General features: G+C 36.9%; 1 protein-coding gene across 3 annotated transcripts in view; it reads right to left on the bottom strand.

Annotated features, from left to right (window-relative positions):
* The window catches only part of LOC101743146 (diuretic hormone receptor), a 204,603-nt gene extending 179,629 nt beyond the window's left edge, over positions 1-24,974 (bottom strand). For all 3 annotated transcript variants that reach the window (XM_021352745.3, XM_021352744.3, XM_062674009.1), the window contains exon 1: positions 24,793-24,974. The gene's annotated coding sequence lies outside the window, so the exon portion shown is untranslated. The remainder of the gene's footprint in view (positions 1-24,792) is intronic.
* Positions 24,975-27,760: the final 2,786 nt, after the last annotated feature.

Raw genomic sequence — 27,760 nt, 5'->3', positions numbered from 1 at the left:
ATTACCCTCATCCGAAGCTGAGTTATGGAAACATGAGTCAAAAGTTATGAATTTATTATTGAGTTAGTAGTTATTTTTCTTGGCAGACTTCGCAGTTGGCGGTTCCGATTTATTATCTGAATACGTGATTGTTGTTGCCGAAAGCTTAGGACGCCCGGTGTTTTTGTATCGAGCGTTATACCATTATTACTTTTTGCCCTGGCATACAATTGTACGGCCCAACTGATGGTAAGTGGTTACCGTCACCAAATGGCATCAGCAATACCAGAGACAGAGCCAAGCCGGTGCTTACCGTTAAAACCGTTGCATACATATGAAGGTATTCGAAACTCGCTGGTAGTGCACCAATATTTCTAATGTGATACGTACTTAGCACTTACTTTTCACGAATTACTTCCCCGACGAAGGGCTAATATTGTGTCAAATGTGCAACAATTATAATTTGCGTAATTGCTGATGATAGGCCGTATTGTAACCCAGCACGGGTAGTATCACCACCCGGCCTGTTTCTGCCGCGAAGTCACTCCTTCCGCTTTGAAGTGTGGGGTCCTCCGTATTATAAAATTGAGATTTCGATCTCTTGTCTCTATGTAGACGACGGCTTCCTTAAAATTGATACTATGTCTGACGTATACATAACAAATATCTGACGAATATCATAAAATTCAAACCAAACAATCAAATTTTACTTATCTATACTAATATTATAAAGAGGAAAGATTTGTTTGTTTGTCTGTATTGAATAGGCTCCGAAGCTATTGACTTTCACTGTTTGGAAGCTACACTATTCGCAAGCGACATAGGCTGTAATCTTTTTTGAAAAAAATTAGGGATCCTTACCAAAACTCCAATAATGTAACCCAAGGTGTAAAAAATGTACTACGACTTAGCAGAACACATTATTATTTAAAAAAAGTGTCGCGACAGCACTGCATATGTCTAACTATTATAGTTATGCCGCAATAAGTGATATTTTATTAAAAAAAATAAAACAACGTCAAATATCGTTGAAATTTTTGTTAAAGACCCGAGCGCAGCCGGAGCGGGTCCGCTAGTCTTAGATATATTTACAGGCTTGCTTCCTATAAATTCATTTCCAACGCTATTACTAAAGTCGAAGTTTTAAAATTTATATTCAATCTTCGCACGTGTTGAATGCAAAATTTGTCGAACTTCTAATAAGATCGTAAAGTTTCTTAGTTTGAGTAAGAGCAGCGTTCTGATGTTTACTTCGAACTTCATTTGTAAAGTCTACAGTTTGTTTGGTGGGTATCGCAGGGTATGGTACAGCTTTTTCAGTTTTAATTACTGTTTCTTAAGCAGATAAGTTTTCAGTTTGTATTGATACTTACGTACTTACAATATACATACGTCCAGAAGGTCGTTTCCTACTTTGAGTCAGATAATTTTTCCTCGTTTTTTATAACTTTATTTATTTATTTTTTATTGCTTAGATGGGTGAACGAGCTCACAGCCCAATTGGTGTTAAGTGGTTACTGGAGCCCATGGACATCTACAACGTAAATGCGCCACCCACTTTGAGATATAAGTTCTAAGATTTCAGTATAGTTACAACGTCTGCCCCACCCTTCAAATCGAAACGAATTACTGCTTCACGGCAGAAATAGGCAGGGCGGTGATACCTACCCGCGCGGACTCACAAGAGGTCCTACCACTAGTAAAAAGTACTTCATAATTTCATGATTGAAATTATTGAAATATGATCTAACAGAGACATTTACTATACCGACTTAGTGACATTTGCAATGCATTTCCACCGCAATAAAACTGTTTAATTACTGTAAGTTCAGAAAAAATTATGCAAACAAGCGCAATTAGAACCAACTACCTTATCGCAGTGGGACACACTTCCAAATAATCAATTTTATAGGTATCAGCTTGTGGTTAACGGCTTATAAACGTGCCACAACACGTGAATATGGTGAACAAGTTTATATGTGCGGAATTCAGCAAATAATACATTATGGTTTGATAAATAATTGAAGCCGCAAAATTAGGAATTTGCGTAAAGTGATAGATTATATGTAGGTTTTTTTTTTATTGCTTATATGGATGGACGAGCTCACAGCCCACCTGGTGTTAAGTGGTTACTGGAGCCCATAGACATCTACAACGTAAATGCGCCACCCAACTCGATATATAAGTTCTAAGGTCTCAAGTATAGTTACGACGGCTGCCCCGCCCTTCAAACCGAAACGCATTACTGCTTCACGGCAGAAATAGGCAGGGCGGTAGTACTTACCCGTGCGGACTCACAAGAGGTCCTACGATCAGTAGCCACCAGTAGTGTAATGGTAGGACATTTTGTGATCTTGCGTGGGTAGGGTTCGTCAGCCTGCTCATTTCTGTGGTATGCCTTCCGATTTGATAGCTGTTATACAAAACTATTGAGATAGACAGATTCCATATTGAATGGCTCTAAGTTAGAACTTTCGTATGTGTATGAGACAAGAATAAGTACACTCGGACTCCGGACTCCCAATATTTCTAAGAAATTGTATCCGGCAAGCGACTTTCTGCTGGAAAAGAGTGCATATGAGTCCGCACGATTAGGTACCATCACTCTGCGTACTTCTGTCATAAATCAGAAATAGGTTTCGGCTTAAAGGGTCCCCACCCTTTAGGTTTGTACAAAAAAAAGAAGCAATTTCGAACTCTATTGAGCAATGGTCAGAGTTATTAATTACTACACATAATGCACTAGTGACGGACGTCATAAAAAAGGTATGACGTGACGTTTGGTATAGTGAAACCCACAATTATTTTTGACCGTTCTTTAATTCATAAAAAACATTAAAAAATGATTAGTTTTTAAATTAACTATTCGTTGTTGAGTAAAAGCTAGCTGACGACTCTGATGTTCAAATTTATTTCAAAATTTTACTTCAATAGCCAACAGCACAGCCTGCAGCTGTAATCAAGGCCATGCAAATTCGTATTAATTGTTTCATTATTACGATCTCGAGAAAATTATAAAAAAAATAGATTTATAAGAAAGATTCTGGAACGGACGGACGTTTGAACGAATTTGAATGTTGTTTCATTAAAATATTCGTTTTATAGAAAAACTAGCGACCCGCCCTCGCTTCGCTTCGGAAACATTGAAACACACATGAAACAAAAAAAAAATTAAAAAAAAATTAAAAAAAGTAGCCTATGTTCATCAGGGACAATGTCGGCTTCTAATGGAAAAAGAATTTTTCAAATCGGTCCAGTAGTTTCGGAGCCTATTCGAAACAAACAAACAAACAAATCTTTCCTCTTTATAATATTAGTATAGATTGTGTTTCGGGTCCTCCACTGAGTGATTAACATCTGAAATATTTCGGTCTTTTATGGGGCGATTAATATATTTGTATTGCTGTCTAAAAACAAAATTTGTCACGGCGTGTTGGATAACTTGTTTAGGCTAAAGTATTAAAAGACAAATGGCAAGTATTAACAGTCTAAAGTGAATTATATGAACGTGTTTCCACAGCAGTAACACCTCTTGTGAGTCCGCACGCGTAGGTACCACCACCCCGCCTATTTCTGCCGTGAAGCAGTAATGCGTTTCGGTTTGAAGGATGGGGCAGCCGTTGTAACTATATTGAGACGTTACAACTTATATCTCAAGGTGGGTGGCGCATTTACGTTATGATGTCTATGGGCTCCAGTAAACACTTAACACCAGGTGGGCTGTGAGCTCGTCCACCCATATAAGCAATAAAAAATATATATTCAAAAAGCTCAGTGACTTGACGGTCGGTTTCGACTTGGCTGTGTCAATGGCACAACTGCCATCCATGAGCGGCGGTAACCATTCATCATCAGATGGGCCTTATGCTCGTCTACCTGTATAGGACATAAAAGACATAAAAGGACTGTATGTAACTTCAAGAATTGTGGCTTACATGGCACATAATTAGGTCATGGAATACACAGATTGAATGCTACGTTGTAAATTAATTAGCATTGGAGTCGCCGTGTCCTAAAGATCAAGAGGCGTTATGGGCTCACAAATATTAAGCGATTTGACAATACCAGTGTTCGAATCCAGTTGGCATAAAAGCTTTTTTCTAGGACATACGAGTCGACTATTATCAAAGCCGGCAATGTGACTTTTGGACAATTATTGGTAAATCAGAAAAACGAATTATTGACTTTGTATTCCATTGGCAGTCACAAAACTCTTCTGAACGACATCTTAGATAAATAACAGGTTAAGTATTAACCTTTATTCAATGCAGGTTTTGAACCGTATTCTTTGAAGCAGACGATTATATTCAAATCAATCTGTATTGACATATCAATAACATTTTTTTGTCTAAATGCACAGATTGCCACCTTTGATAATAGACGACTCATATGTACAGTATTGGTACTGACGTTTTAAAGCAGGCTTTACTACAGATATACAATGCATTTTCACCACTGAGCGGAATCGAAAAGAAAAAACCGTTACAGTGAAACATATGCTACACCAGAAAAATCACCATAATAATTATTTATATTAGAGAAAATATATCAACATTACTCAGAGCTGAAGCTAAACTTCGATAACAACAAAAAAACTCATAATTGGGTGTCTATATGATAATATTACAGCCCTTATACCCAGTTGTTATCAATTCCATCTAGTTATGACCGATAAAATGGGTACTGATCAAGAATTCACTAAATTGAATTAGGAGGTCACCTATCTAGCCGTTGACCCGAATATTATAGCTGATAACATTTACGACAGCAATTTCATTATTCATATTATTACGATAGTCATTATAGCGGTTTAATTTCTAGATTAGAAAGTGTTTGAGTTTTAATCGTGCGACTTGCGCGTGTCTTTAGCAACATGAGTTCTAGAAATCGTAAGGTAACGTTGACAATGGATATTTTAAAGGAATAAAAAAATATATCAAAAGCGATACGCTTGACTGCTTCACGGCTGATATCGACGGTAGTGCAATCTAACAAAACGCAAACAGTGATACCTAAAAAAAAAAATTTTGATTTTATTACGTAAAAAAAGGATGTGGAGAGGCTTTATGGTGAGCCTAATATTCTGGGGGAGATGAAGGCACGGAGGCTCGGATGGCTCGGGCATGTAGTACGTATGGAGCAGGATCGGGCTGTGAAACGGGTGTACGCGGGTGTACCGGAGGGACGCCGCCCATAGGGAGGCCCAAGTACCGCTGGTCTGACGCTGTGGAAGGAAATTTACGTGAGCTCCAAGTGTCGGAGTGGCAAGGTGTTGCGCAGCGCCGGGCTGAATGGCAAAGCTTATGGTCGGAGGCCAAGATCCACTTCGGGGTCATAGCGCCAGTTCAGTAGTAGTAGTAGTACGTACTATATGCAATTTTTCATAATAGTAATCGTTTTCTAAAACATTGGCATGGTTACGGTTAACGTTAAAATGATGCTGTACCTATAGTATTGCGTGATATTTCGCGAGTGCTTATGGTTAGCATTCCATCAATAGATAGTTGACAATGTATTTAAATATACGAGTATTTTGTGAGTGATACGTCAAAAAGTTGCTTTGAAGGAGAGACATATATTTATTGCTTAGATGGGTGGACGAGCTCACAGCCCACCTGGTGTTAAGTGGTTACTGGAGCCCATAGACATCTACGACGTAAATGCGCCACCCACCTTGAGATAAGTTCTAAGGTCTCAGTATAGCTACAATGGCTGCCCCACCCTTCAAACCGAAACACATCACTGCTTCACGGCAGAAATAGGCGGGGTGGTGGTGGTACCTACCCGCGCGGACTCACAAGAGGTCCTACCACCAGTAAACACTTCACGGCTGAAATAAACGGTAGTGCAAACAATACGCTAACAGTAATTCCTCAATTTGTAATTTTGATTTTATTACGTATTAAATGCAATTTTTCATCTTAGAAATTGTTTTCATTGGCATGGTTACGGTTAATGTTAAAATGATGCTGTATAGTAGAAGCACGTATAGTAGTAACCATGAGCACTCGTGACATTTCGCGAGTGCTCATGGTTAGCATTTCATCAATAGATGGTTGATAACGTATGCATGTACACGAGTATTTCACGAGCGTTACGTCAAAAAGTTGCTGTCAAGGAGCTAGCTGCTACCAACGTAGGTTAATGAAAAAATATTTTTCTATCGATTTATCACCAGCGAGACATAGTATCAAACAACAAAACGAATGCGTAGGTATATTCTGAACGTACAAACCAAATGCAGACGATAAGTTTTATTAGTAAATCGCTCGCTTTTATTGGTCAATTTGTTACTCGGCATCATCATAATATGATATTGCGTTGCATTTGACGCCAGCGTATCCTTGTATGAGTACCTTTTGAATACAAGTCTTAGGTTTTTTTTTTGAGTAGGGTTAGGTTTTTTTTTTTTATTGCCTTTGTAGGCAGACGAGCATACGGCCCACCTGATGGTGAGTGGTTACCGTCGCCCATGGACTTCAGCAATGCCAAGGGCAGAGCCAAGCCGCTGCCTACCGAAAATAGGTCTGTCAAGGGTTTTCAATGTTTTAAAATATCAATATTTTTGATATCCAAAACACGCAATTCTATGTCTTGTGAAATAAGTAATTTTTAGGTCCACAAGTACACTGTTGATTGATCTTTATTCTGGATCAGTCCGAATGTTCTGTCGATACATGACGTTTGATTATATTAATTTACCAGACAATACATCACGTATAATACTGTACATGCGGGTACGTGATCCAGACTCCTCTTAACCAAGACCCCGCGTCATTTTGAATAATATGAACGTGTAATATCCGATTTCATTTAAGGTCTATAGTCAACATTTTCAGAAATTCCACACGTGCGGGAAATCCGCACGAGATAGAGGCGAATATAGAGCGTTAAACACCTTTTACGACATTTCGAAATACATAACAAATGTCATAAGTTTCAGTAAAAAACTCCGTTATTAAGATTTTTTTTATTTCATTTCATCTATACTAATATATAAATCTACAGTGGTTCTTACGGATGTTCCGTTATAACTACTGAACCATGTATCCAACTGACTTGAAACTTTTTATCCATATAGAAAATACACGTACTTAATGGATAGGCTAATATTTATATGAGTGTTGGATTCCCTAATAATAATGACAATAAATAATAAAGTTAATTTTAAATGCCCAGTGAAGCGGCCGAGTACTGCTAGTAATCATTTATATTTTAAAGCCTTGTTCAACTGATATCTGAGGTCCTATATAGTTGTTTTGGAGGAAAGACTGTATAATATTGTGCAATTGAGATTTAGAACTCATAGAAGACAGTATTTGTTATGTTGATTAGTTTTGCAACCGTTTAAATGCAGATGAATCTGTTTACTAGTTAGCAGAATTTACTATACGGAAGATGTAATAATTAGGCCTGTTAAAGTTAGCGCGTTATCTGATTTATAATGTAAGGTTACGAACACATAGCTGGTATGGAGATCGAGTGCTTCAACACGGCCAAAAGGTACTTCGATTTATAGCCTCTAGAGAATATCGGGCTATTTATTATCCTTTCGGCTTCAGTAGCGGTCATCTTACATCTCGTGTAGTTTAAACAGTTTCTAATTAATGCGGCTCTACGGAAAAGATGACATTACAAGGGTTGCGTTTTTCCATTAGACCATGGCGCTCTATAACAAATATTGAATGTGGAACATTTCTTTTACTTTTTTATGGTAGTCCTTTTAGCCGAGTATTTCACTTGCCATCAGTGATGTTTTCAATTGTTTTCTATGGAAAACAGTGCAATGTAATGTACTTTGGCCTTTTAGAACTAGAGAGTAGATATTCCGATTATTAAAGTTCATGCTAATGATGAACTCACGACTTTGATTCGATATTTCATTATACAACTGATATTGCTAATCTAAATAGCTTTGCGCTTGACCCGTGTAGTACATATCTTTAATCACAAATAGTAGTAGTATTATTAATTTTGAAACTTTGAAGTGTGTTTTATAATGCTTTTGCCCGCGACTTCGTCCGCGTGGAATAGTTACTTTGGCATAACGCGAAATTTTACCCGCGACTTCATTTACAGCACTCAGAATTGGAACTTCATTACTGAACCGGTAGATGGCGTTGAAGAAGCTAGATTTTGAGATATTTTGACAAACATTTTTTTAATTTTTCGTAAAAAAAAATATATTTTCTTAATAAAAAGTATCCTATGTTACTTCTAATACCTCCAAGAATATGTGTATAAAGTTTCATGATGATCGGTTGAGTAGTTTTCGCGTGAAAGCGTAACAAACAAACTTACATTCGCATTTATATATTAGTAGGGATACGGATTAAAATAAATACCTAAATTATATTCGGCTGCCAATCATAGATGTTAATAGTATTTTGAGTGGTATGAATCCGAAGGTTTGTAGTACATTTCTGTGCGATCATACATTTTACTCTACAATGACAGTTCTTTAATGAATTCCACGAGATTATTCCTTCACCGTGGAAGTCATTTGTGAGCATGTTATCATCATCATCATCATCATCTCAGCCTGTCCACTATCCACTGCTGAACATAGGCCTCTCCAACTGATGTCCAGTGCGGTCGGTCCTGCATCCAACGTAACCCAGCAATTTTCACCAGGTCGTCGGTCCACCTGGTAGGTGGCCGTCACACACTGCGTTTGCCAGTACGTGGCCTCCACTCGAGGATATTTCTGCCCCATCAGCCGTCCGATCTTTGCGCTATGTGACCTGCACACTGCCACTTCAGCTTGCTAATCCTACGGGATATGTCAGCAGTTTTGGTTCTTCTACGGATCTCCTCATTTCTGATTCGATCTCGTAGAGAAATACCAAGCATAGCCCTCTCCATAGCTCGCTGCGTGACACTAAGCTTACTAAAAAGATCCCTGGTGAAGCACCACGTCTCGGAATTCGTGAGAATGTATCAAGTATTAATTAGAAATATTGGCACCTGCTTGCGTGATTTCAATAGCGGCACGGTCGCATCGCTCGGTACTAGTGCACCGGGCGTCTTATGCTTTAGGCCACGACGATTTCATACAAACATCGTAAATAATTTTGAAGTCGTCGTGGCCTAAACGATAAGACGTCCGGTGCATTCGTATCGAGCGATGCACCGGTGTTCGAATCCCGCAGGCGGGTACCAATTTTTCTAATGAAATACGTACTTAATAAATGTTCACGATTGACTTCCACGGTGAAGGAATAACATCGTGCAATAAAAATGAAACCCGCAAAATTATAATTTGCGTAATTACTGGTGGTAGGACCTCTTGTGAGTCCGCACGGGTAGGTACCACCGCCCCGCCTATTTCTGCCGTGAAGCAGTAATGCGTTTCGGTTTGAAGGGTGGGGCAGCCGTTGTGACTATACTGAGACCTTAGAACCATATCTCAAGGTGTGTGGCGCATTTACGTTGTGATGTCTATGGGCTCCAGTAACCACTTAACACCAGGTGGGCTGTGAGCTCGTCCACACATCTAAGCAATAAAAAAAAAATTGCGTTTTATCTATCCCTGCTTATAAAAGTCATAAGTTGATCCTTTTTAATGGAAATTCACGCTTTTCATAACTTGTATTCGTAGTACTATCTATGTATGCGTAGTATTCATGCGTCACAAATCATTAATTGACATCGTGAATTTCTGAAATTGTATATTTTGTAAACTCATATTTTTACGTCAGAACTCCATCCAGATATATTTTTCGAGCACGCAAAGTCATAAATTAGAAAAGTTCGATAAGTATTGACGTACTGTTGGCTCGATTCATTGTATAGGAAGACTAAAATAATTTCACTCATAAAAGTTTTGGATTATTTTAGGATTTATAGTTGGATGTATAAAAATAAGTTGTTTTTCATTTAAAATGTTTCTAAAGCACATCGTGGTTTCAGCGCATATGAATCTAAAACATTTTAGCTATATTCAATGTTCAATGTTCAATCTTTCAATGTTCTCGTTCGAAATATTAATATCATTATATTTTCTCCGGTATTCGCAAGTCATAGACAATTATGCCTATTTTTACGATTTAATTTCGTGTTTTTCTTTGACGTGTCTTTGACGTTTCGATTGCTTTACGGTTTTCGTGGCTTTACGTGGCTACGGACGACCAAGGCGTTATTCATCGACATGACTGACTCAGTAGTGAAGTAGTAAGCGCTCTGATTGTTGGTCGTGGGTTCGATTGGGGAAATCGCAGCCACGACCCTAGGCAAATGTTCGTGTGTTGAATATTTATTATCTATATACATATGTATATATTTAACCTTATATAAGTATGTAAGTCAATCTCTGGTACCCATAAAACCGGGAATCCTAATTTGGGGCCAGATGATTTGTTCCCAGTTATTAAAAAAATTCAATAGTGTGCTAATTACCATTTATTTATATATACCACTATTTACAAGCTTTTCTGTTTCAATTCACATAGAAGAAACTAATAGTACCTTGAGGTCTGACTGTTTGTTTGATTTGGGTTTTCATCTTCACCATGAGCGGATCAGAGGTGTTTAGATAATGTAATTTAGTGGGGAAAAAACGCGCGATTAAACAGGAAAAGTTGTTTTGATGACATTTATATCATGTTACGTAATATATGTATTAGACCGAACAGTTAGATCTTCCTATATTAGAGCGATTTTTCTCGCGATACCAGTACGCGCTACAGAGGACATAAGTGATTCAGACGAACATACGACCAGAGCATACGACAGTTAAGATTTTTTAATTCATTAGATGGGTGGACGAGCTCACGGTCCATCTTCTCCTCGAGCTTGTCGATCAGCGATGACAAATTAACCCATAGACACAGCTCACTGAGTTTCTCGCGGGATCTTCTCGGCAGTGACATATCCTTTTTCAAACGAGGCTTGTGGAGAGCACTTAACGACACACTTAACGGTAGGCAGCGGCTGGGATCTGTCCCTGGCATTGCTGAAGTCCATGGGCGACAGTAACCACTCACCATCAAGTGGATAGTATGCTTGTCTGTCAGCAAGGGCAATAAAAAAGGGCAATAAAAAGTGGGTCGAGATTCCGCCCCGGTGGTAGATTCAGCGAAGCTCTGCGCTTCCTAGTACTAGTGTTAGCAAATTCTTTCAGGATAAGCCCGTGAGCGTAAGCGTCTACCACTCGTCTGCGTGAAGCTAAAATAGTTTCTTAGACTATCAGCGAATAGAAAGGGAGGAAAAAGCGGCCCATCTGGAGTGGGTTATCGGATCTCATAGACATAAAGAATATAAATACCGCCCCTCACCTTGAGACATGAGTCCTAAGTCTCAGTTTTATAGTACAACTATTGCCCCACTCTTTAAGCCGAAACGCATTTACGGCAGAAATAGGCATCGTGGTTGCACCGTGCGGGCTCACAAGCGCCTTACGTCCAGTAATAAACGTTGCTCTGCTGACATAGCATCTCAATTTTGTTAGCACTAGCCTTGTATATGCTAATGGATAGCTGCTGAAGTCAAATTATTAACAAGGCTATAAGCTGAACTTTAGAAACATCACTACATTACCAATACAATAACAAATTGAACATTATCAATCAATAATAGATTCCGTAGACAATAAAGTGACACAGTGTTAAGCAAAAGTACTGAGTAAGGTGTGGTTACTTCAATAACTAAGTTTATTGTATCGTTGAGGACGGGAAGTGCTTGCCTTAACGATGTCTTAGCCGTTTTTATGACTGTTTTATGGTGCGGTGTGGCCCGAGTTACTCATGCTGTTATCTTTATACACTTCCAGTATTACATTTTAGATCGAGGATTTTTATGTTCTAAACACCTTATGCGCACGGTTGTAATGTGTTCTATTTGCGGGATAGTGTTTCAAATGAGAACGCTATCTTATATTATACCTTAAAATTATTTATACCTTTAAACGAGCAATTCTTGTATATATATAATCTGAATTTCGGAAACGGCTCCAACGGTTTTCATAAAATTTAGTATACAGGGGATTTCGGGGGCGATAAATCGATCTAGCTACGATTTATTTTCAGAAAATGTTGTTTTAATCGTGTTTTCAATAATCAACTCTTCAGGCCACCTATTGGCGAATAATAATACTATTTTTCTTAATTGAGGGCAACTAACTGCTTTAAAGAAACAACAAGATGGCGTTATCAAAAAAAAAAAACTGAGCAGAGCTCGCTCATCATCTAGTTTACTTAAAGTAACAAAATACATTAAATAAAGAGTCTGGCCTATTCTAATAGTCATCGAGACGCAACTTTATTAATAAGTACAATATACAGTTACTTAACAAATACGCACACACGAGATTGATAATATACTTTTCCATCAATTGACCGGATGGCATTACGGATGTCCGGACGACCGGACGATTGTCCCTTGAGACAAACACATCATGTCCCTGTCAATTATTGTGTCCAGTGTTTGATTGGTACGTAATTTCGACGTATTTGTTTGATCAACCGTTATTTACGCGACTTATTATTTACTCATCAATTTGTGTTTGAACAAAAGAATAAAAGCGATATGAATTTTCTTTTTTAGGTTAGTTATAGTTGATTATGATCGAAATCATATCTTATTTATGTAGCTTCTTATAATTTTTCTCAATTGAAATTGTAAAAAAAAAGTCTAATTCACTGTTGTGAATATCCTTGTTAAACTAAAAATAAAACATGTTCTAGACATTTTTTTTATTGCTTATACGGGTGGACGAGCTCACAGACCATCTGGCGTTAAGTTGTTACTGGAGCCCATAGACATCTACGACGTAAATGCACCACCCACCTTGAGATATAAGTTCTAAGGTCTCAAGTATAGTTACATCGTTTGCCCCATCCTTCAAACCGAAACGCATTACTGCTTCACGGCAAAAATAGGCGGAGTGGTGGTACCTACCCATGCGGACTCACATGAGGTCCTACCACCAGTAAGTACGCAAATTATAATTTTGCGGGTTTGATTTTTATTACACGATGTTATTCCTTCACCGTGGAAGTCAATCGTGAACATTTATTAAGTGCGTATTTCATTAGAAAAATTGGTACCCGCCTGTGGGATTCGAACACCGTTGCATCGCTCGATACGAATGCACCGGACGTCTTATCCTTTAGGCCACGACGACTGCAGATATACAAAGAAACATGTCATTGCTACGAACCGATGATAGGAAAGCGGTTGAATTAGCAGGAAAATCCACGCAAATAGTGAATGGTTAAAATTTAAAAACATAACGGATATTTGACGATATTATCATTTAAAGTGCCAGTCACAGACTCGCGCTCTCTATTGCGTTAGTTCATGCATGTAATTTATTTAAAGCCCGAATGTAGCATGAAATATACAGCGTGTAAAGAAGTCGTTCCCGTAGACGGGACCGGAGTAAAGTGCATTAATTAGGTAAACAGAAATAATTATATGTACATCTACTATGAATGTAATAATATTATAAACTCGAATGCTCATGTAGCGCCCACTCCAGTAAAGATCGGAAGCTCTCCGCTCGAAGTTGTTCATGAGTATATTTACCTGGGACACACTGTCCAGCTAGGTAAGTCCTAATTCGAAAAAGAGGTCAACCGTCAAATCCAGCTCGTATGGGCAGCGTTCGGAGAGCTACGTAAAATCTTCTCATCACAAATACCACAGTGTCTCAAGACGAAAGTCTTTGACCAGTGTGTGTTGCCAGTGATGACATATGGCACTGAGACGTGGTCGCTCACAATGGGCCTTATGAGAAGGCTCAAGGTCACCCAAAGAGCAATGGATGCTCGGAGTTTTTCTGCGAGATCAAAAGGAGATTCGCAGGAAAACCATGGTAATCGACATAGCCCAAAGGATTGCGACATTGAAGTGGCAGTGGGCAGGACATATTGCTCGCAGAACGGATGGCCGTTGGGGCCAGAAAGTTCTTGAGTGGCGACCGCGTACCGGAAGACGTGGCGTGGGTAGGCCTCCCACAAGATGGGCCGACGATCTATTGAGGTTTGCGGGCATTCGCTGGATGCAGGCAGCGTAGGGCCGGTCTTTGTGGCGAGGCTTGGGGGAGGCCTATGTTCAACAGTGGACGTTCATGGGCTGATAAGACCTAAAAAAGACATCTACAAACAAGTTTAAACGCTTGTAGTTCTAAAAATAAACCAATACGACATTTTCAATGCTATTTTGTCCTGATTCGTCACCACAGCCTACCTGTTTTTTTTTATTTTTTATTCTTTATTAGAGCCATACACCTATTAGGTTAAGTCGGCCTGCTGTCTTAAATCATAAGTATCTGTGGTTGGCAGTCGTGTTATGACTGTTAATGTCATAAGAGTAAGTCCCATTTAAATATTTTGTCCTGTATCAGCATTAACGTATAAATGTACTATGTATAGTAACGAAATATTTACGGATCGGTCGCGAGTTCGTCTGTCCGTATATACATCCGTCCGTATATAAATTATCGAAACCAATTGAAGAAAATTGTCAAAACCGAAACGAAAAAAAAAGGTTAATTAATGCAACTTTTTTTTCACAGTTCACAGAGCACACATTCACTTGTTTTTTTTGTGGAATAAATAGAAAATATAAGTAGCTGTCATAAATCAAAAACGTGGAACTAGGTAGTCGTAATGCAAAACAGATAATTGCACAGTGTGTGTAACGCCAAAATATTGATAAAATATAAATTTCATAACGTGATCGTAATTCAGTGTTATCATATCAAAAAAATCAGGCGTCAATATGAAACGAACCGCGTTCGAAATTAATCTGAAAACAAAACTTTGAAAAACGGAGCATTGAAGACAATATAGGACGGCCATCGGAAACATAACAAACAGAAGCCTTCCAGGAACTCTAGTCGATACCTTCGATTGGATGGAATAATCATATCATCAAGGTATCTTTAATTTTCCTCGTACTACATGAGAGCAGATAGATGTATTATCTTTCATCATTCATTCATTTACTCATTCATTCATTCATTATACTCGCGACAGAAATACACAAGGCGATTGTACCTTCTCGACTCGCTCAAAATAATACATATCTCTATACAAGTATAAACAACTGGTAAATGAACTTAGTCATGGTTAGTGTGAAGGAACGAAAACTGGGTAATTCGTGACTGGCCGCGTGTAGTGAAGTGCCCCGTAGTCCGGATGACAAAGCACATTACTGAAAGTATACTAAATTAAAGGACTGATTATGATGTAGTATTTGTCTGGTACTTTGAAGATTACTTGTATGATGAACAACAAATTTGATACAAAATAAAATATTTAACAGTTAAGAGGAAATTAATGTCGTATTTCATTAAATATGCAGTTTAAAAGTCATTACAAACTAGTGGTCCCGCAGTAGTCGAAATTCGACTATAATTAATTGAAATTATAAGTTTCAACATTATTATGGTCCTATTGTTACAGATTTCGCCAAGACTACGCTGTAGGCAAATACTCGTAATATTAAAGATAAACAATAATAACCTATTAACAAAAGTTTGACAATACTTCAGTGCAATAAACAAAGAGTATAAATATGTGTGTGTTTCAAATACATGGTAGTGTGTGTAATATTTTCTTTATTGATTTAATGTATCATTTATGCATAATTAAAAAAAAAAATTAGCATTGTGCACTTCTTCTCTGTATTCTCTATAAGTGAGGAAAATTTCATACTCCTCCGTCCGCGCAATTTTCGTAAAAAAGGGATACAAAGTTTTTGCTTCACGTATTAATATATAAATTTTAAATGACATTTTCGTTTATATCTACAAGTTTTTTTTTCCGTCCAGCTTATTCAATCATTGGTGACGATCTTGCATTGCATTGATCATATAGAGGTATATAAATATCACCTTCCAAATCTGCTCAATCTAGTGCCAATAATATCAATGTAAAATGACTGTAACAGTTATACAGACTTACTGACTGTCAAAAACACATTTGCTATTTCGTAACGGAGCTCTACAAAGCGTGTAATGGACGCACAATTTCATGGTAATTTTGAGTTTTCTATACAGTTTGAGTTTTTTATTTTTACTATGAAACCGTTCCTTAAGTCAAAGCGGGTGTAAATAGCAATAAAAAGATAGCATTAATAATTTATCAAACAGGTATGTTCACTACCAATTTGTGTATTTCCACGCAGCAACTATGCATTCTGGTTTGAAGGTTTGATACACAATTCAATCGGAATTTCGACTGTCTCAAGGAGGGGGAGGGATTAATACGCATTGACTCTAGCAGTAAGAGTAGACTAGTTAGTAATTAGCTGTAAGCTGGATCAGTATTTCAGAAGAAAAAATGCCACGAAGTTTAGACTTTGTAAGTCAGTAACGCGTGAATGCAGATAACAGACAACATTGCATATGTAAAGCATTTTACACAGCGTACCGTATAATGCGTTGGTCGGACCAGATTCGGACGACCCTTGGTTCCACCGTCTATGATGCTCTCCGAATAGCCGAAGGCAGGATGAACATCGGAAAAAGTCATGGATGTAAGTAGTCATGAAAATAATATTAAGTATAATGACAATAAATAAATTAAGGCGAGACGAGGTTAAGTCGTAAAATTAGTTTTAATGCAATAATTGATCATCTAATATATAGGCAGCGGCTTGGCTCTGCCTCTGGCGTTGCTGACGTCCATGAGCGGCGGTGACCACTTACCATCAGGTGGGCAAACAATCACAATAACAATCCCTTCGTAACTTGTATCCCAAAGTAACTCTTTGTGTCCCACCACAAATTCTTATTCTTGTTACACTGACTATTTTGAATTAATTAAAAAGCCATCATTATAAAAGAAGATGGTAATTTTTCATAATCCTGCTTTTTTTTTGCATTTAATGTCTAAAGCAAAAAATATTTATTTTGAGGCAATGGTGCTTTGGAACTACAAAAAGAGAGAAATTTTCTGATTCTGAAAGAGTGATTTATGATGTCTCGTATAATTTTGCAATAAAACATGGAATGTGTAATTTTCAGACAAGGTTAAGCCGAAAAAAAAAATAGTGAAGAAACTAGACATTCTATGACTTATTCTAGTTATTCGTAAATATTGGTATCGTTTGACAGTGGAGAAAAAACTGAAGTAAATTTTTTATGGTTATTAGACAAATATGTTCGAAAAACCAAAACCAGCAAATTAAGACGAAAAACATACTATTATTTATTGTAGTCATAAAAAGAAGAAGTGTTAAAATTATTTAGAACTTCAAGAATTTGCATAAACTATCATTAACTACTAAAACCATTTTAATTAATTATTTTGGATTAGTTTATATGTTACTTTGTTTGAGTAATAATTGAAATATTTAAATTAATTTTATATATTAATCCGACGTTTTGAAGAGGGTCAAAATCATGTTCAAAGATACCGTAATTCATTGTCATTTTAGTATGTATATTAATTAATATTTAGTGAATCCGAAATACCGTGCTAAGTAATTTTATAATAATTAATTAAAATGGAAACTCTAAAGAAATGTTCCAAAGTTTTGTGAATACTGAACACATTTCGCTACGACTTCTCCTTGTTGCGCTTATCTATTATATTATGTAGGCATAGCACAGCATGTTCTATTAACATGACGCATAGGGATTTGGCATGAGTGTTATGACTGACTGCTTGCCTGACATCAAGCGTTTTTGTCCAACGTGCTATTGGCAGGGCTTTTTTCTGTTTCTTCATGTAATACTTCTTTTACTTCATTCAATTTTAGTTCTATAATTTGCATTTCATGGTTCCGCTACTCTTCTTCTTTTTAATCACATACGTCAAACGTCATTGCTGAAAGTCGTGCCCTTGAAAGGCCTTCGTGGCTCTTTGTACCGTCATCTTCCATTTCGTTCCGTTTTCGGTTTCGCTACAATTATAGCTAAATATCCGATTTATATTCGAAACGCTCGTGGTACGGTAGTTTAACAGGTCTGATGTATTAATGTAGTAATGTCATAACCATTACTACTACAACGTTTTTAATTTTATTTTTTTATTGCCATAGACGAGTAAAGTAGCCAACGGCTTATCGCGTCTTAAGTCTTCACCGAAGTCTAGAGACATCAGAACTTGAATGTCGCCAAATTTACTTTGAGTCATAAAGCGAACGTCTCAATATTATATCGTGTAGCGTCTTTCTCGCCCTTTAAACTTCTTAGCGGTAAATGTGTTCAAAATCCGCTCTACCACTAAGCCGCATAAAGAAAGCTTCCGAAGTTAATGGTTGAAGTTTTTCTCTATCAAGCCGAGCATTGACAGAAATATTCAAATAATGATGTTTGATTAATTAGAATTAATGAGTTAATCTCTTGGGAAACGTTTGAATATGCTATCAGTTTATCATCACTAATTTATTAAAAGACGACACAGTCTTGTGTACATGGCTCACATACATCCACGTGGCGTCGTTACTTCGGGATCAACGGTCAACTCAAAACAAACGACAAGGGCTACACCGGGGTTACGACCCGGAATGTACACAAAGCTTGTATTCTGTTGACCTTTGAGATCATTTTCCGATGTCTACATTTTGTAAGCTGATATATGTTTCGGAAACATATTTTAATAGGTCATTGGATTTCTACACTAGTAACTTCTTGTTAGAAAATAGAAATAACAACCTGGAATTAGCTTAGCCGATAGTACTTAATGGCGTCGTCTACTTTGAAATATGAAATTGAAGTTACGACTACATCGAAGTAGCAATTACCATCATTGGTTCGCGGCAGTAATTTAATATTACTGTCATGCCTACTTATGCCGCGAAGTAATTATGCGTTACACATTTTTATCATTGCGTAGATGTATGACAATATGAAGTCATCATGGCCTAAAGCAGGGGCTCCTAAAGTTATTTTGTCTACCGCCCACTTTGAGAATAAATTATATTTTAGCGCCCCTTTTTTTCACCTACTTAAAAACCACTATAGCGCGAGCTCAGTCGTTGTCTAAGAGTCCTCCTAGATGAAATTACAAATCACCTCCCAAGCCTCTATACAACGCTCCCAAATTTTTTCTGGGTCTCTTACCGCCCCCCATTAGGCCTGCCGCGTCCACAAGGAGACGTTATCGCCCACTTTGGGAAAGGCTGGCCTAAAGGATGTCGCCCGGTTCATCATCGGAATTCAAATTGGGTTGCAGCATTTATGTTGTAGATGTCTATGGGCCCCGGTAGCCACTTAACATCAGGTGGGCCGTGAGCTCGTTCACCCATCTGAGCAATAAAAAAAAGTATGAACGAGTCCATAGACATCACAACAGGATTGCCGCTCACCTCATATTTCAAGGTGGGGTACCTTGAAATATGAGGTCAAAGCCTAATTGTATACATGTGTATTGTAATATATTATGGCATTTCCACGCTTCACTTTTCATTCATGAAACTCATGGATGTTTTGGGGGGAAATAGGCACGTTGGTGAGTATTTTGGTGATCGCAATAGGTTAGTAAAGTTATCAGATGGTACTTTTTCCCATTGTCCGATAAATCCGTTATTCGTGTTTTCTGACATCAATAGGAAAAAGATAAGTTTGTGATATTCTAGGTCATCCAGATTGTGAGAGACGATAGCAATTCTTCCCAAGTAATTCCGACGACTTCAACTATCGTTTATTGAACGGAGGATGACATTAAGATCGGATGAACCGCTAACTCGTTTATCTATTTACGACAATAAAGATCTAAATAAGATTTATAGATCTACTTTTTTTTTTGCTATATACGCAATTCGATATTTTGTATCAATTGTAAAATTTAATAAGAAATATTTACTATCATTAATACACCTAGCACTGCATTATCGGAATAGAAATAAAAATATAAAAAAAAAACGCAGTGTTCAAAACAACTTTCCAATCCTTTACAGTTTTCATAGTCATGGACAAACGACAGAGGAAAAGGTTACGGAATATGTATTACTCTACTCTAATAATAATAGCATGTACTGTTAAAAATACTTTTTAATTCATTTTTGATTAAATTTTTGAAATGAAAACTTCTTTAGAATCGTTGTGATTTCAAACCGGATGCAACGGAAAAAACGACAGGTAAGAGACACAAATACAAAAATGTGTAGGATGAAGCCAGTAAAGAATGAGACAGAAATATACATACTATTTAATACAGCGCCATCTGTGAGATTTTTTAATACTAACGTGTGTATGAAAGCTCTTGTAGTGAATTTTAATTTAGGATTATACGTGAAATTAAAATATCAATTCACAGAGGGCGCTACGTTACAATTATTTACTAATGACAAAATTTTACATATACTTAAGACGTTTAGGATAATTGTATTTTAATTTTGGAAGGTTTCACTTCTACCACGTGTGAATTGCACACATGTTTTTTTTTTAATTATCTTTTTTTTTGTATACTTTGAATTGTAACCATGTTCTAAATTCTAAATCTAACTCATCCGAAGCTACGTTAAATTCAAATATAAAATTCTACAAGAAAGCTAGTTTGCATGTACAAACAAAATAACGGTGAAACAGAAAGTTTTAAATAGTTTCAAAGAAACATAAAATACATACTTATATTTTAAAGCACTTGAATATATTTTGCTAATATGAAATGAGTTTTAAATCTATACAAATAAATAAAATTGTAGTATCTGTTTGTAATAGTAAAATTACCACTTTTTATTAAATGCGTAAGTATTGGTGGTTACTTGTATACACAGTACTTACACCAAAATAACATTTTTTATTTATTTTGTCTGTCTGTTTGTTTGTCCCGGCTAATCTCTCGAACGGCTGGACCGATTTCGACGGGACTTTCACTGATAGGTAGCTGATGATATAAGGAGTAACTTAGGCTACTTTTTTTAGATCAGCTTCGCCCCGCGGCGTCACCCGCGTTACGAAAATAACCGCAGCTAACATCGCGGAACTCAGCTAGTAATAAATATGTTGGAGTTAAAAATCAAGTTTACTTATAGTGAGACTATCTATAATGTAATATAATCTATCTATTATTTTATATCGTGAAACTGGGTACGCAAGAGTAGAAAATTTAGATATTAAATTATCGCACCTACACTTCTCCTTGGGAATGCCTAAAGAATATTAGAAGCAAAGGGTTCATGAAACCGAAAGCAATAAACACCCTTTGCTTAAAATTAAGTAGAGTATCCGGTATCTCTGGCATCTCATAGTGAAGGATTCTGTAGACGGACATATTTTAATTTGAAGTATATAACAAAGAGGAATGCGCCTTTTAAATATTTTCTCTCGCTTAACTCTGAGTGCTTCAGATAAGTCAAATTCTATTCAAAGTAATATCTTGTATTTACCCATTTTCGTTGAAGATTCCTCTATAGTGGAAATGTTAGAGATGAGGCCGTTTTTTACGACTCTAGAAACCCGCAAGTGACTAATTATAGATTTCACTAAAAAAAAGCTCATCTACGAATCTGCACGTCACTCTAAAACCTGTTTACTTTTATTTATCGATGCATTTATTTCATTTCACTGACATTAAACGCCACTTTTAAGGAAACTAGAGGTCCCGCAGTAGTCGAAATTCGACTATAATTAATTGGAATTGTAAGTTTGTACACTATTATGATTGTATTTTATACTTCTATAATCACAAATTTCGCCAAGACTACACTATAAAAAATATTAACAAAGACAAACAATATTTAATCTATTCTCAATTTGACCACAGACGTCAAGAACAAAAGTTTGACAATAAATAGTATGCATGCCTGTGTGCGTCAAATATATGGTATGTAGTGTGTGTAATGTTTTCTTTATTGATTTAATGTATCTTTTATGCATTATTTTAAATAAATATTAGCATTCTGCACTTCTTCTCTATATTCTCTATAAGTGTGGGAAATTTTATACTCCTCTGTCCGCGCAATTTTCGTAAAAAGGGGTACAAAGTTTTTGCTTCACGTATTAATATATATAAGGAAATATTGTTTTTAATTGTATTCTTGATCAAAAAATATTCGGAATATACCAACTTCTGAGACAAGTAGCTGTGACCACACTAATATAAATGATAAAACAAATTTTCTTATTTGTGTGGTCGTAATGGACAATCAGAGAAAGATTTTATATGATAGCTAATAAAAATCGTTTACGTTTCTCGGTGACTTTTAATAATTACACGTAATTACACGTAAGGAAAAATTGAAACCACTTGAAGTCGTCGTGGCCTAAAGGATAAGACGTCCGGTGCATTCGTATCTAGCGATGCACCGATGTTCGAATCCCGCAGGCGGGTACCAATATTTCTAATGATATACGTACCTAACAAATGTTCACGATTGACTTCCACGGTAAAGGAATAACATCGTGTAATAAAAACCAAACCCGCAAAATTATAATTTGCGTAATTACTGGTGGTAGGACCTGGTGGTAGGTACTGGTGGTAGGTGGTAGGTACTGGTGGTAGGAGGTCATTCCGGCTTTCAAAGGCTAGCGGAACCTACATTGAGATATGAATGCAAAGTCCCAGTTAAATGAATTTAACGGCTATTCTGTCTGAGCAGGCTCTAATTAACTTTTACTGGTGGTAGGACCTCTAGTGAGTCCGCACGGGTAGGTACCACCGCCCCACCTATTTCTGCCGTGAAGCAGTAATGCATTTCGGTTTCAAGGGTAGGGCAGCCGTTGTAACTATACTTGAGACCTTAGAACTTATATCTCAAGGTGTGTGGCGCATTTACGTTGTAGATGTCTATGAGCTCCAGTAACCACTTAACACCAGGTGGGCTGTGAGCTCGTCCACCCATCTTAGCAATAAAAAAAAATTTGTGCGACACCTGTCGTACTTTAATGGAACTATGATAGAAAGCTTTCCTGAAGTACCTACCAACAACTACTGTGCGAAGCTTCATCACAATCGCATGAATCGCTTAAGAGGACACAAAGAACAAACATTAATTTTCAATCAGTGAATTGAGTCGACTATTATTAAACCCGGCAATGTGACTTTTGGACAATTATTGGTAAATCAGAAAAACGTATTATTGACTTTGTATTCCATTGGCAGTCACAAAACTCTTCTGAATGACATCTTAGATAAATAACAGGTTAAGTATTAACCTTTATTTAATGCAGGTTTTGAACCGTATTCTTTGAAGGAGACGATTATATTCAAATCAATCTGTATTGACATATCAATAACATTTTTTTGTCCAAATGCACAGATTGCCACCTTTGATAATAGACGACTCAATTGTAGTGTGTAAGTTAGTAGTAAGTCAGTCAGAAATATAGCGTTGTGCAATTAAGACGTGCATTTTATTATATCCCGCGAACCCCGCACTCCGCATGGCGACCCTGCCGCAGAATAATGGTAGTTGATCCCTCAAATCTATCTTTAATATACTCAAATTATAATCTTATCGCATTATTCGTCTTTAGTAGTTAGTCCTACTTACCATTCTCTACTCGTAAGAATTAGTAGTAATTATAATGCCTATCTTGAGCATTGGTGGTAAGGCCGGCGTTATTTCCGCTGAAGTAATACATACAATGACTTTTTTTTTATGATTGAAGGATTACTGGTGGCCCGGAGGCCTTTCCAGTTTCACCAGGACAGGTGGGCGAAGCAAAGGCTCAGCCAGGAGGGGTGGGATTTGCTAACAGCTACCCGAGCGCCTCCGAAGGAGACCTAACAGCTCAAGAGCAGCTGCTTCGCGAATGAATCTACTACCGGATCGGAATCGCAACCCGCTGAAAAGAACCGGCGAGAAACTCAGCGAGCTGATTCATGGGTTAGGTTGCACGGCGAACTCTTTGTCGAGTTCGACGATTACGGTTACCGAGGTACCTAAGCCTGCTCCTAGTGTTAGAGCTGAAGGCGTCTAATGCAAAGGTTATTGGATCTGACGGATCCGTAAGGACAATGGCTTCTATCTAATGGCAAGCGGTTTTGGGAGCGTTAAAAGGAATTATTTTCAATTTCATCATCTCCTTTCTTCACGGCACCACCCGTCACTTGAACAAAATTTATCTCTAATACTACCACTATGTAGGTTTTGGAATGTATCTTTCTAACACATATTTTCTTAGATCGCGCTTACGTGGCTAGTTACGACCTTCTTGAAACGAGAAGCGAAGAGAATCCGAGAGGTAAGTTAAGGTAGGCAGCGGCTTGGATCTACCCCTGGGATTGCTGAAGCCCATGGGCGACGGTAACCAATCACCATCAGGTGGGCCGTATGCTCGTCTGCCTACAAGGGCCATTTTTTTTTATTGCTTAGATGTACGCTGGGTTTACCTACAAGGGCAATAAAAAAAAAGTAAGTAAGCGGTAAGATCATATCAGCTCTATACTTTAAATTCCAAAACAAACTACAAAAATCCCTTTATATTGGTATTCTTCAATAACCACCTAAAAACAGGTGAGTCATAAGCTTTATAATTAAGACTAATAAATAGTTAAAGTTTCTGTTTAAGTACTATATATTTATATAGCATATTCAATTTGAAATTTTGCATAAAAATTTCTATTTTTTGTTGCTGAAAGGAAGAGATTACTATCTATTTGGAACACTAACGCTCTTAGCATCAAATGGGTCATGAGCATACATTGCTATCAAAAATTCATATTTAATGATCTATTGTTAGAGCATTTACTGAATTGAAATGTTTAAATTATTTAATTATGGTCAGCGTAATCATTTAGATGTGTTTGCGACAAAAATGATATCCAAACGCGGCAAAGTATTTCGCACGTCGACATTCCATGTTATCGAATTAAAGACACATCCATCTTAATGTTGAGGTCGTTTGATAACAGAATCGATTTATTGAACTGATAAACAATTCTTATGAACTTTATAAAGAAGAAAGTTTACCTTCAGGCAAGTTCAATGCACTTGCGGATATTTTTAAATTCGATGCAACTCACAGAACGTTCTCATAACTATCTATATTCACTTTAAACAGTTTTCGAACATTAGATCCGAGATCGTATTTCTCGGGACTCGATATACTGTCGTAACGCACAACCACGTTCTAGGACCGATCGGATTGCACTGACTCTCTCACCCGCCAAGTGCCGCCTGTCTGTGGGGAAAATTGCGAAGAATGTGTCTTTTCATTTTCAATGTTCCTCGGGGATTCAACATAATATCATCGGTGTAAATTAGATTATAAATTTTTCAATAAGTTCAAACTAAGCGAAAACAAAAATAAGTGTGTTGATAAATGAAAATTCGTAAATGAAAACAATCCACAAGGATAAAAGATTTGTTATATCGAAATTTCGGGCTACCACGAAAAATTATGTATTCATAAGATCATTACAATATGCATATTGAACATCATGGGGCACCCTAAAAAAGTTATTTGTCGGATTTTTGCTTCGATTCAATTTAGGATAAGACCTCATCATTTATTAGAAAAATCTTTTTCATTTTGGACCGTAACCCAATTTACATAGGAGTGAAATTTTTCGATGAATCTGCGGACTTAAGACTTCTCGCATGGGAGGAAATTAGTTTACTTTGTGGTTCTGTGAACGTTTGTGAGGTATAATGTAATATTTGACAGTTTACTTAGAATTGAAGTCGGTTTTTTGAGTTTTTGTACATATCACAATACCGTGTTAGTGTTATAATACATTTAATTTTAACTTCAAAAGCATTGTGTCAATCAAAATGATTACCAATATATATAAAAATTAATTGCTGTTCGTTAGTCTCGCTAAAACTCGCGAGCGGCTGAACCGATTTGGCTAATTTTGGTCTTGAATGATTTTTGTCAAAGTCCAGATAAGATTTAAAAGGTAAATATGATAATGCTCGGAATTAAATAAAAATAACAATTTTGTTTTTACTTTGATGTGTCCCCCGTCGGACGGATTCCTTTTATTTGTTTTAAGTTTATTTTATACAAAAGCTTAGGTATTTTATTTATCGATTGAGGCACTATGAAGTCTGCCCGGTCAGCTAATTACCAATATAAATCTAAATGCTAACCAAAATGCACAAAAATATTGATGTAGGTCAGGAATGGAAATGTGATCCCACAAAACCAATGCGTCTCCAAACTTCATTTAATTTTCGGCTTCGCGGGGTGTTGCGTTTTCAGGATTAAAAGGATAATACAGATATTTTAAAGTAAGATCTTATGAAATATACACATGAGCACCCAATTCTTTTTATTTCATGCACCACTACATGAGTTAAAAATACTACAGAGAGAACTCCCTCTATGCTTTATAAATAAATTATTATCATGTTCCATGGTGAGTCTCTGCGGTCTTGTTTGAGATGATATTATTATTTTTATGTTAGTTCATCTCCATTTTACAATCGTGCCACCTGCCACTGGGGTAGAATTCTTTCGGAGTTCCTGAAGCACTTTGAAATTGCGCAAAATTTTTCATTGTTTTTTTTTTAAACAAATTCCTAAAGATTGTATTTTCATTTGTCGAAATGGAAAATTTACGCCATCGAATATTTAGCAACTACATCAAAATGAAGTTTTATTTACTAGAAGTTTTATTTTATTTTATATCCCTCTCTGAAATATATGACATAATTACTTAATTATTAAAAAAATATGAAAATCTTTCATTGTCGACGGCTTATTATGTTCCTGACTGCAGATGAGCTATAAATCGCAAGTTTAAGGTGCCATAATGTTGTAACTGTACTGTAACTATACTGAGACTTTAGAACTTATATCTCAAGTTGTGTGGCGTATTTACGCTGTAGATGTCTATGGGTTCCATTAACCACTTAACACCAGGTGGGCTGTGGGCTCGTCCACACATCTAGGCAATAAAAAAAAAGAAGCGTATTTTTCGCTACAGTCTATTTATGGTTCGTGGGCTTTCATGAGGTGATAATTTCTACCTTTGTTTTTTAGATTTTACTTCCGACAGAATTGTAATGAAGTTGTGTCCACTAAACAGTTTACGAGTAAGAAATATGAGAAAACTAAATTTGATAAAAATAAATACATTATCAATACAATAACTTTTAAAAATAATTTATGTTTTCAATGAAAGCTTTTTAGGTCTGGGTACAAGAATTACTATTTGAAAGCTGCGTATTTCAGTGTACGACTTCGCAGAACGTTTGTTAATATTAAAGCAGCTACAAAGAGTGGAGGAACTTAATGTACCAGTGTAGAACAAAGGCGAGTGTTGAGTAATGTGTGCTGAAGTAAATTTAATGTAGGTACAAGTTACTTTTGGTTTGTTCGTGGTTTGGTTTGTATGGCGGTTGAATTCAATGTACCTTTGTTATTGTAAATTGTAACTTACTCGTGAACTGTTTAGTCGACACAACTTCATTACAATTTTGTTGGAAGTAAAATCTAAAAAACAAAGAAATTATCACCTCATGAAAGCCCACAAACCATAAATAGACTGTAGCGAAAAATACGCTTTTTTTTATTGCCTTGATGTGTGGACAATGGCGGATCCAGGGGGGGGTCATGGGGGTCATGACCACCTCCTGAGCTGGTACCAGGACTTAGGTGGACCACTAATTGAATATAATGATTTTATTTATATATTTTGTCACCATACAGATTTTATTTATTTTACCATTTGCGTATTACGTACTACGGGTACAACAAGACCTCTAATAATGAACCTAATAATAAATATCGATACAGCTCCTCAAAAATACGAATACTCCAAAACTTGAACTCAGCATATTTGGGAAGGCATATTATTGACACAGAGTGTCACTTCAAAGTAAGGGGAGGCCCTTAGAAGACGAGTACAGTACGAGGGTCCTTCAGTGACGCGTGCTGAAGAATTTTCGGCATTTTGTACAGCCGTAAAAAAGTTACAAGTGATTCCAC

The sequence above is a fragment of the Bombyx mori genome, chromosome 19 (genome assembly GCF_030269925.1).
Source record: "Bombyx mori chromosome 19, ASM3026992v2".
Lineage (NCBI taxonomy): Eukaryota > Metazoa > Arthropoda > Insecta > Lepidoptera > Bombycidae > Bombyx > Bombyx mori.
This window is presented reverse-complemented; position numbering and strand designations above follow the sequence as displayed.